We start from the raw sequence: 8,308 nt of genomic DNA on the forward strand, positions 1-8,308 counted from the left end.
GTTTAATGCCATATATTAAACTCTGGTGGCACTCCAAATGGGGGGACAACCAGAAGAGTGGGCTCAGTGGGCTCATCTGAGGCACATTTAATTAGCAGGACAGAAAATGAAATGTTTCGTGGGGTCTTAACTAACTGTTGTATCTTTTGTAATAGAATGAGAAGCTGTAAGAGGCTATTAGAAGGAGTAGCTTGAAGAACTGTGCAGTGCTTTCCTCTGCCACTGTTTTACAGGGGGGAATAAAATAATGCATATTAAGATAATAAGCTTCCACATCATGGAAACAAAGTGCCATATTTGAGAGAACAGGCCCAGTCATTCTCTTTCTTTCTATCTCATTGTCCTGTTCCCCCAGCTCTGCATTAATCAGACTTTTTACAACCTTTTCGATTCATTTACCTGCTCAGGGAGCGAAGAGACTCTGAGTCACAACAGTCTGTTTATGTGTGGACTTGACAAGCTGGAAAACGTAGAGAAAAATCATGGTTAATGGAGGAGAAACACACACACACACACACACACACACACACGCACAGATTGTGGAAGAGGACATAGGCTTACCAATAATATGTCTGTATGAGGGAATGTTTTTTTCTATGATCTAGTTTTACTGGTTAAACTCTACAGTGGCAGAAACGTCCAAGTCCAAATCGCCACAGCTAATCACATGCCTAAAGCCTAAAAATGGAAACATTATGCAGAGTAGAACACCGCAGCAGTGTAAGATTCTGATTCAAATGACTGAATGCACTTGATTAGAAACCCAGGCTGTGACACACTGTCTCTCTCTGGCTCAGTGCCTGCCAGAAGGATGCTTCAACCTGGTAATTGGCCACAATGAGCAGACTTGCATGTGTCAAACTCTCCTCTTCACATCTGGTTATTGTCTCTCACAGCAGGTGGACATCACAGGCGTCGTCTGAGCAGTCTGCTCTCTGTCTCCCTGTAACATGGGATGCACTGCTATTATACTTTTAAAAAACCTGCATGCCGATTTGTAGTTTACAAAATATGATGTCCAGCGTAAACAGGTAACACGATGAAGGGATGTGGGCCATTCACACATCAGTGAAATCTGTAAAAATTTATGATTTTCATTTCGATGTTACAGAGTTTCTTCATAGTGGATTCAACATTCCAGGTTTACTAATGTAATCATGTTTACAGATAACACACACAAACACACAACAATTAAGCTTAAATAGTATGGAGCCTGAGCTCATCTTCTGTCATTAGACACAGACTGCTACATTATTAGCCTCATTAGCTATCCCCAACGTGCATCACACAGCATGTGGAGAAGCAGGTAAGAAGTCAACACTCCTCCCAAAACAACAGAAACTCTACAAAGTACACAGATATTTCTCCCAAAGCTTCTAAAGCTTTCCCTAAGGGTGTGGAGATGTATTGTGTTGAATTTTAGCTTTTCTTGGCTCATGGCTCTGATCTCCTATTTTCAGAAGAAGAAGAAGAAGAAGAAGTACTTTATTGATCCCCACGGGGAAATTGATCCTCTGCATTTGACCCATCCTATACACACACACACACACACACTAGGAGCAGTGGGCAGCCGCAATGCAGCGCCCAGGGACCAACTCCAGTTCTTTTGCCGGTGCCTTGGTCAGGGGTACTGACAGGAGTATTAACTCCTAACATCTTTGATGGTGGGAGGAAACCAGAGCACCTGGTGAAAACCCACGCAAACATGGGGAGAACATGCAAACTGCACACAGAAAAGCCCTGGGACAGCTGGGGTTCAAATCCTAACCACATGCTGCCCTTAGGTTTATAATACAAACACAGTGTTTGCATGTGTGATTCTACACACTGTTATGATGATTCATGTTGCAGTTGGAGGTTGTGTGTTGTTAATGATGTGGCCAGTATATGTACTATATGCTCTCTGCAACTGTACACTGTTATTAATGTCCACAGTTTCCACTCTGTGCTGTTATTAATGTGACTTATATACATATGGAGTTTCCCCATTAGTCAGAGTCGAGCTGCACCGTCATACAGAGAGGAGGTGCAAGGAGTCTTCTTTCTCCTTCTTCAACTCCTCCATATCATCATCCAACAATAAAATAAAATCACACACACATACATATACAGGCAGGTCTCTCTGAATAAACTCTTTCTGAGTCCAGAGATTTACTCACCAGTTCTGAAACACCCTCTCTGATTCAGTGACTCAGAAGCTCTCAATTTCATGTTGATATATGATATCTTATACAATGTTTATTTAGTAAGTGCAGCCGAAACAACAGGAAAGAGTGAAATTAAACTGAAACAATTAACTGATTATCTAATTGGTCAACAGACAGAAAATTAATCGACACCAATTTGGATAATCAATTACTTGTTTAGGTCATTTATCAGGTTAAAGTGCCAAACATTTGCTGGTTCCAGCTTCTCGAATGCAAGGATTTGTTTTATACTTTTCTCTTATTTGTATCACTGTAAATCTTTGGTTGGTTGGACAAATCCCTTTGTGTTTTTCTTTATTTTCCAACATTTTTATTAACTAAACTATTAATCAATTAATAAAAAATAGACAAAAATAGTAGACAGATGAATTTAAGATGAACAACAGGGAAAATAGTTTGGTTGAGGCTGAACTAACAGAAATGTGCAGTGCAATTGTTTATATGTACATACTGTTTATTCATGGTGAAGAGAGACAGAATGCAAAAATGTCAAAAAGATATAAAAAGATTTATTTAAATGATATGGTAACTATGATAACTATAGTTAAATTTTAAAAATAACATATTAGGGTAAGAGTTTCAGTCAAACAGTATAGCCACAAAAAAGAAAGAAACAAAATGAATCCTTAAAACCTTAACTCAGCAAAATAGATACTAAAATACTACATAATGTCGTACAAAAATTACATACAGAAAGAACAACAAAGATGAGTACAGGCTGCACAGTCTCTCTATGTTTTTCCACAGTACACATCACTGATACAACACTCCACATGACCCAAGTTGCCTTTCCTACCCTGAACCTCCTCTGAAGTCTTTCCACACATGCTCTCATTGTTGATCCCTTTAAAGATTCATTCAAGGGAAAGATGAGAATGTAAACACCCCTGTGTGCAGTGTGATTTAAGATTATTGCAGATGAATGTAAATATTAATTTTAACCTCCCTGTGATAATCCCCTCATCTGTTCCTCGGAAAAAGAAGAATCATTTGCCTATAGCTCTTAGTAAGCAGAGGAGTGTGTGAGAGAGCAGGCAAACTAAAGTCACATCTCTCTGCGTTATTCTGCACTCTGTCAGAGAGGAAGATGCAGAGACAATACAGCCCACAGGACACCACGGCCTCATACAACAATCCTTTATATCTCCGCTAGATTAATGCCAGGAGACAAATGCACTTCCACTGGGATACTCACATCTCTGAGGGAGAGTGAGGGAGAAGAATAGAGGGAAAAGAGGTTAATCGTTACTGGACTGAGGGATGAGTGAAGCGAGATGATGAACAGGCTTCCTGTAATGGGTGGACTTTTGATTATGGCAATATTGAGTGTGGAAATGAGATGTTTATCAAATGTGGTTTTGAGGGAGAGAAGGGAGGAGCGAGGGAGCAGGGGGAGGGTTGGGATAAGCGTTAATCTGGCTGCTAAATGGAGGGTTTGACATGTTGTGTCTGTCTGGAGAACCCAGCGGGTCTCCTCTTCATCTCCACTCTGCACCCTTTGATCAAGTTCACAAACGCACACAATTAACACCTTGTGGCAACGGGTGCAAAGTGTTGGAGCATTTGGAGAGTGATATATGCATTTCTAAGTCTGACTAAAAAACAGAGATCCTGAGAGAGACATATAATTTTTGGGGAAAAAAGGAGGTTATGACAGCAAGTGGGAGCGAGATGAAGAAGAGAGGAAAGTATCTTTAAGCTTTTCCTAAAAACGCACAAACAGACTTAGTAAGAGTTAGTCATGGTTCTTTGCGCACTCACAGTAGATTTGGATGCTTACACAGGAGCAGAGACACCCTTCCTGTTGCTTATCCGCTTCCTGAGCCTCAATTTGTATTGAAATCCCTCACAGGCAATTATCCATATGCGAATGGTGTACTTACTCCAAGCTTATATAAGTTTCTTTCTCGGTAAGCCGCACCATTTTCATTTTAAAACTCTGATTACAATTTCAGAATTTATTCCTATGAGAAAATGGCAAAAATGGGTGCTCATAGTTAACACAGAGCATAAAATCCTGCTGGACCTCTCACTGGCTGTATACTTTGAAAGATTGAATAATCTTTCCCTGGCAAGATGTTGAAAATCCCTTTGCAGGAAGAGAGATGTGGGCAGCAGTTGGCATCTATGTGGTCAGGAAGACATTTTGTTGAGTAAAGTGTTGGCAGGCAGGCAGGAGGAACACCCCCCCCCCCCCCCCCCCCCCCCCCCCCCCCCCGCGCCACTGCTCAACCCCCGCCTCCTCACCCACCTCTCAGGCTGTCAGGAGTGTCATATATCTGGGGGATATCTGAGGGCGAGGGAGATCGCAGCCCAATTACGGGCTGATAACTAATCAATAGGCCGCTTATTCCTACAGCAGGAAGTAAAGGAATGGGCCCCTGGGACACGTAGTTCAGATTACTCTCCCCTCAACATGGGACAGCAACTAATGATGAGGCAGAAAAAGAAGTGGAGAGGGGCAGACACAAGGGGGAAATTAAAGACAGAACAGAGTGGAGAGACGCCGCAGTATCACAAAAGACAGACACAGAATGAAGAGAGAGAGAGACAGAGAGAAAATGGAGCATTCATACAATGATGTTCCCTGTCATATTAAAGGAAAATTCCGGTTTATTTCAACCTGATGTATTTCCCATAAATGTGTCCATTGTGGCTCTATGTGTCATGCTAATTTTGCTCTCTCCAGCTCCATTATGGAGATTCACAAAAAAATGTTTATCACGCATAACAACGAACACTGGGGCAAGCTGCTGAGCCTCCAACATATTTCCAAGTGAGTATGATTTTTACATGAATCGCCTCAAAAGTTTGTTTCTGAGTCTGAATGAAAGTAAACACAGAAACTAGCCACCAGTAGCAGCCATTATGGCTAACTGTACAGAGATCTATATCTGTGGCAGCTTGCCAGCTAATTGAACCACCCTGCATATTTATCCGCACATGCCGGTGCGTTTACTTCTGAGGATGTGGATAGCTCAGCGTCAGTTCCTGCTATAGAAGTAAGTTAGGAGATGAAATAAAATGGTTCATGCCTGCAAGTTTCCAAGCTGCAAGGATAAAATGACATGATACACACCGTGCAGTTCACATGGACCACCGCTGGACTTACATACTGTAATTTCTCACCCACCACTTGTTGTAATCACATTTTTCTTACTGTGTGGAGCTGAACATTTGATCCAGCTGGCTTTGCTCTTTTCAAATAGTTGATTTTGTGGAGGTGAAACAATCTCCAGGATGACAATGTTGATAAATGCTGTAAATCCATTTGTAGTGGTCACACAGCTGGGATTACTCTCAGCCGTGGACAGTTCTAGATTTGCCGAGTCTGACAGCAACAGGTCTGACTCCGCAGAAAAAGTTTTACTCCTCACTCCTCAGAAGAGTAGAGCACTGACTGCAGGAACACCACAAGCTTCTCTGAGGTAACCGTTACTGTACATTGTCTTTCCTGAATGTCCTTTTGCTTTTCAGCCTCCATTCTTCATTTTTCTTCTTCCATTTGTTTTATCTCCTCTCTGTACTTTGGCTCAAATAAATACGGTTGGCCAGTCAAAGTGAAATGACTCATGATTGTCCTCATAATTGTCCACAGGATAATCCATCATTGCACTTAGTTTTATTAGTTTCCTCACAGTCTAAGTGCACTGAAAGTCAGCCTCATAAAGGTAAACAAACTGGCCTGTGCGAATGAATATGCAGGGTGATTAGTTTACACAGAAATGTAGATCTCTATGTATGCATGTAGAGATGTAGATCTCTATGTAGTTAGCCATAATGGCTGCTACAGGCAACTAGTTTCTGTAATTACTTTCATTCAGACTCAGAAACAAACTTTTGAAGCGATTCATGTAAATGTTTATTTGGAAAGACATAGGAGGCTCAGTAGCTTGCCCCGATGTCCATGGTTGTGTGCAATAAATGTCTGTAACGGAGCTGGAGAGAGCAAAATTAGCATGACACATAGAGCCACAATGGCCACATTTATGGGAAATACACATAGACTGTAAAAAAAAATGGACTCAGTCACTGTGACGGTTTGGTTTGTGAATTGCTGTTTTGAAGCCTCGAGTTTAGCGATTTAACCATCGCCATCTTGGATTTGACTGTCACCATGTTTGATTTTTGGAGCCAGAGGTGACCATATTTGGATGAGAGGGTGGCACTGACCATAGCGCTAGCTGCTAACTTGGTTAACACAGTGCATTTACAATCTATGGTTAACAGTGATAATTCTAATGCTAATGCTAATTTCAGCTAGCGAAAAACAGGCCTAAAACCATTAAAACAAAATGTGCTTACCGGAGAAACTGAACATCCGACTCCCTGGGGGTTTTGTATCACAACCAAACACTGAACAAGACTTTTTTTGGCAACCAAAATGTTACAATTAACTTTCATGAACTGAAAACACACTGTGAGATAGTAGCAGTTACGCCCATACTCTGGGGTTACGCCATGGTTACGTTACGTAATCAACGTTGTTGCCCGGTTGTCGCCGTGGTAGCGACTTGTCAATCACAACGTAGCCACGCCCTAAAGCTTACGCTGCTTTATCATCTATTTTACTCTAAATAGGATCATAATTTACAAAATAAACATCATGATATATTGGAGAAGACTTAAAGCTAGCGATTGAGACCATAAACTCAATAGGAAACCGTTTACTGAGGTAATAAATCAAGTGAGAAGTAGGGTCATTTTCTCATAGACTTCCATACAATCGGACTTCTTTTTGCAGCCAGTGGAGTCGCCCCCTGATGGTCATTAGAGAGAATGCAGGTTTAAAGCACTTCCGCATTGGCTTCACTTTTCAGGACGGGAGCTACCCGCTTGGAAATACATCAGGCTGAAATAATTTTCCTTTAAAAGGACTTTTTTTTTTTTTTTTTACTAAGCAGCTGATGTACAGTAAACACTAAAAGATCTTTTTAAATTCAAAGGCTTAGGTCACTCACATTTCAAAATACATATTTCTCACTTACCACTAGTGGTATCAAACCATGCACATAGTTTTGGTTTTCACAGGAAAAATGTTCCAATGAATATGAAAACAGTTCACATCAAGGTCTGTGGAGTAAAGAGGACATTGTTTCTGGAGATATGTTGCTGTTGAATTCGATTTTTCAATCCTTGGAATATCAAAAACAAAATTCCCTTCACCTATGTTATATTTGGGTGAAGGAGGAAATCTTGGAGATGGATATCTTAAAACCTGGACAAATAAAAATAAAGGCTAGCTGCCTGCAGTGTTTTTGCAATATACTGTATTTAATTTCCATGAACTGACTCTTTAAAGAAAACCCTGGCAGAATATAGATAAGTGATGTTTTTTATTTTAAAGGCCCTTTGCACCAACACAAGTGTTTCCACGTATTCTGGTTGATCTCAGCTCAGGTTGAACTTAGGTTATGCTGAAATTACAAGATAATTGTTGTTAATAATAATGTTAAAGGTGTAGCTTTTTAATAGAACAATACAGAGACATTGATTTATTTGTATTATTATCATTATTATTATTATTATTGGCATATATTGTTAAACAGGTGCACAATGTGACTGGGGGATGTGATCTAAAAGAGTTAAAAGGGCATTTGTCATTTCATCTAGACTTTAACATTCTGCTATCCTCTACAGAGAACCAGGGTTCAGAGTAGTTAGCAGTCATGCTAGTTGCGGTCTTGGTCCTGGTTTCTGCCTCCAAACAAACCGCCCCTTGATGCTTGAAGGGTCCTCTTTCCATGGAACACAGGAACTATTCGTTCTCATTTCTTTTGACAGGCCATTCATTTTGTTGCTCCTCTGTCACTGTCGCCCTCATGAAGAAATATGGCAGCAGCCTCTGCCCCTTTCCCCCACACCCTATGCCCTTAGCTGACAACCTGTGCAGACCCCGGCCAGGCCCCCCTACATCCTCAGGCCCCTCAGCCGAGGCCCTCTGTCACTCCCACCACTCGTCTGCTAATACTATGCAAATCATCAACAATTTCTGGTTCAGACTCTGCCATTTTGGCACAATCTACCCAAGACTTGGAGGTAGAAATGGGGTTTTGTGATTTTGTGTATTGTGAATTGTGACTGCTTATGTGCTATAAAGT

The 8,308-nt window shown here is 41.0% G+C and overlaps 1 protein-coding gene across 7 annotated transcripts in view; it reads right to left on the reverse strand.

Annotated features, from left to right (window-relative positions):
* The window catches only part of mafb (v-maf avian musculoaponeurotic fibrosarcoma oncogene homolog b (paralog b)), a 53,937-nt gene extending 47,381 nt beyond the window's left edge, over window positions 1-6,556 (reverse strand). For 6 of the 7 annotated variants that reach the window (XR_006404124.1, XR_006404123.1, XR_006404122.1 and 3 more), the window contains exons 1-2: window positions 6,513-6,556; window positions 400-460 (exon numbers count right to left, since the gene is read on the reverse strand). The gene's annotated coding sequence lies outside the window, so the exon portion shown is untranslated. Of the gene's footprint in view, window positions 1-399; window positions 461-561; window positions 944-6,512 lie in introns of all 7 variants that reach the window. The other variant, XM_044356141.1, reaches the window with a different exon arrangement.
* Between the last annotated feature and the right edge of the window lie 1,752 nt (window positions 6,557-8,308).

This window comes from Thunnus albacares, chromosome 7 (genome assembly GCF_914725855.1).
Source record: "Thunnus albacares chromosome 7, fThuAlb1.1, whole genome shotgun sequence".
Lineage (NCBI taxonomy): Eukaryota > Metazoa > Chordata > Actinopteri > Scombriformes > Scombridae > Thunnus > Thunnus albacares.